Source organism: Anomaloglossus baeobatrachus, unplaced genomic scaffold (genome assembly GCF_048569485.1).
Source record: "Anomaloglossus baeobatrachus isolate aAnoBae1 unplaced genomic scaffold, aAnoBae1.hap1 Scaffold_51, whole genome shotgun sequence".
NCBI classification, from domain to species: Eukaryota; Metazoa; Chordata; class Amphibia; order Anura; family Aromobatidae; genus Anomaloglossus; species Anomaloglossus baeobatrachus.
This window is the reverse complement of record NW_027444458.1, coordinates 962810-966303: the sequence shown is the minus strand read 5'-3', so window position 1 is coordinate 966303 and position 3494 is coordinate 962810. Positions and strand designations below refer to the sequence as shown.

Below are 3494 nucleotides of genomic sequence, written 5' to 3'. Positions count from 1 at the left end.
AGCAGCTTGACGGTATGGTACCAAAAACTGCCCATCAAGCCAATCCAACTTGTGGGAGGGGGGAAAACATGGGGCGAAATATCTCCAGATTACACCCGCAAATTAACAGCTAGAATGCCAAAGGTCTGCAAAGCTGGAATTGCTGCAGTGGGGCATTCTGTGCCGAAAGCAAAGCGTGAAGAGAAAATTATTATTTCAAGTAAAAATCATTATTTCTAACCTCGTCACTGTCTGGACGATATTCTCTATTCATTATGCAACTCATCTGATAAATAAAAGTGTGATTTTTCATGGAAAAGGCAAAATTGTCCGGATGACCCCAAACTTTTGAACTGTAGTGTACGTTCTCTATTACTTTCCTCAGGTGGTCCTGACATCAGTCCCCGGCCGAAACATCCAGATGGCTGTAAAGATCATTGAAAAGAAAGAGGGCAACACAAAGACCATCCTGAGAGAGCGGCGGATACTCCTAGCGGCCAGAGACTGTCCATTCCTATGTCACCTGTATGCCGCACAACAGTCTCGGAAGCACGCGTTTTTCATCATGGAGTATCTGTCCGGTGGCAGCCTGAAGGCTATGATTGACATGTGCGGCTATTTGAACACTGACACTGTAAGGTAACAAAGAGGACGGTATGCCAAGAAAATAAAAGCTGAGGATGGGATGTAGCTGAGACATGGATGGAAGAGTGTGTGGTCCAGGAGGACAGAAGTGACGAAGATGACATTGATACTACGCTCTGTTCTCTCCATCAGATTCTACACAGCAGAGATGGTATGTGGCCTCCAGTTCCTCCATGGACACAACATCGTCCACCGGTAAGCAGAACTCTCCTCCTTCTGTCCGTCCCCTCTATATTCTTATCTTCTCCGTCCAGTCCTGCACTGACCCATTCCTCATCTCTAGTATCAATGGGAAGATTTCTCATTCTGTTTTCCTCTTTAATTGCAGAGATCTAAAGCCGGAAAACATCATGTTGGATGCAGAAGGCCACATCCGAATTATTGACCTGGGACTTGCCCGAGATGGTGTCACCGCCTCCAATACCATCTGTGGAGTGACGGGCACTCTCCGATACATGGCTCCTGAGGTGCTTGCCAAAACATCATACGGCACAGCAGTTGACTGGTGGAGCCTGGGGATTGTGGTGTCCATGATGGCAACAGGACGCTCCCCATTTAACATCGGCTCCGTCGGCAAAACGGCTTACCAAGTTGTCAGCAAAGAAGAGCCTGAAATTCCATCTTGGCTTGATGCTGACCTGAAACACCTTATCCAGCAACTGCTGCAGAAAGACCCTCAGGAGCGATTGGGTGTGTGCGGGAACATCAGAGCGCATCCATTCTTTACCACCATCGGCTGGGAGGATCTGGAGGAAAGGAGAGCACGGCCGCCATTTACACCATACAGGCCAGTTCTGGAGAACATTCTTATGCAGTGGCCGGAAGTAAAGGCAGCCCTAGACCCCGTGGCCGGATTTAATTACATATCACCAAGTTGGGCCCGGTAAGAACCTCCTTGTCTGGGGATAACACCCATCAGATGTCCTCGTCTTGTGGTCATTTCCATTGTCCTTGTCTTCTCTCACTGTCTTTGCCTCTGACTAAACTATGACTCTGTTATTCTTAGGTGGATGAAAAGATCTGGGCTGTGAGAGAATCCACGACCATCTGGTGAGTGACCGCTGTCAGCGCCGGATCCAGGATTTTGTGGGCCCCGGGTGAAATAGTCTCAGTGGGCCCCATCTACACACAGACACACACATACACAGTTACATACACATACACAGTTACATACACATACACAGTTACATACACATACAGGCATACGTACATATACATATTTAAAGAGAAATTCACAAAAATACATATAAACAGACATAAATCTATACACAGTTATACATATATACGCATCATACTGCACACAGGCACATTAGAGATAATAATATGGGGAATCAGGCAGCAGCCGCACTCCCCTCCCCCGCTTGTCACATACAGCAATAGAGGGACATTCAGCTCTGGGGGTATACGGCACTGAGGTGAGGGGGAGATACAGCTCTGGGGGTATACAGAACTGGAGTGGGGAGACATATAGCTCTAGAGGGGGGTACAGAGCACTGGAGTGGGAGGACAAACAGCTCTGGGGAGTATACAGCACTGGGGTGGGGGAACATACAGTTGGGGGGTGTATACAGCACTGTGGTGGGGGGCAGACAGTTATGGGGGGAATAAGCACTGGGGTCAGGGGACAGACAATTCTGAGGGGTATACAGCACTGTATTGGAGGGCAGACAGCTCTAGGGGTATACAGCACTGGGATGGGGGGGACAGACAGTTCTGCAGTATGCAGCACTGGGGTCAGAGGACAGACAGCTCTAAGTGAGTATACAGCACTGGGGTGGGGGGCAGACAGTTCTGGGGGTATACAGCACTGGGGTCAGGGGACAGTTCTGGGGGGACATACAGCTCGGCGGGATGTTGGTGCTGCGGCTCCTCTCTTCATGGTAGGTGCTAGAGTGTATGGGCTCCTTCCAGGTACCTTCTCTTCATCTGTGGATGGAGCTCTGCACACTGCGCGCTAGCTCCGCCCACAGATGAACTTCCCTGTCCCTGCACACAATGCTCAGTAGTGACACGCTGCGTGCAGGAAAGTGCGGCTGACGCCCGAGCACTGCGGTCTCCGGAAGTCGACCTGGAGACTGCGAGATACATCACCGCCACTGCCGACGGTGAGTGGGCCCCACCGGCGGTCCAGGGCCCCGGCATTTGCACATGTGTGCCGGGTGCTGACTCCGACCCTGACCGCTGTACACGCAGAACACCAGTCATTATATTCATACATCGTATCTGATGTTACATAGGGGAATGCTTCATTTTAAAAATCATTCCTCTAAGATAACAGAAGATCTGGAGATTGAAGTTTCTGAATAATCTTCTTGTCTTGCAGGATGAGCCCGTGCCAACTGCCCAGAACTTCTGCCTCCTGACCCGTACCTCAAGTCTCTGCTGCTGTGTGTCACCTCGGCTGCCATAGAACACCATCTCTCTCCATAACATCTTCATGCCCGACCTCTGCCATCTTGGCCCTGCACCATGCTCTTCACTGTGCATCCTCCAATCCTGGGCTGGCACCGGACATCATCCAGCCTGAAGAGACTCTGCCCCCCAGGAGCGGCCTGTGCATGATGTCTGTAAGTCCTGAACTCGGCCCCACACAGGCCGGGTAAGTATGTCACCCATCACCCACCACATCCACACCACACGATAAGTATAGACCCCCCCACACACAACACGATAGGTATAGACACCCACACACACAACACTATAGGTATAGACACCCAGACACACTACACAATAGGTATAGACACCCACACAGACACATAGACCGTAGAGGGAGATTTCGGCTTTGATCCTGGGATTTAATCTGATCGCCATATTTGGGGTCGGGAAGGAATTTTTCCCCCTAATATGAGGACAATTGTCCGATTCCTCAC

General features: G+C 50.4%; 1 long non-coding RNA gene across 1 annotated transcript; it reads left to right on the top strand.

Annotated features, from left to right (window-relative positions):
- Positions 1-1403: 1403 nt before the first annotated feature.
- Positions 1404-3064, top strand: LOC142282557 (uncharacterized). The gene is made up of 3 exons (XR_012744451.1): positions 1404-1507; positions 1631-1674; positions 2948-3064. It is a non-coding gene; the product is annotated as an uncharacterized LOC142282557 (long non-coding RNA).
- The last annotated feature ends 430 nt before the right edge of the window (positions 3065-3494 follow it).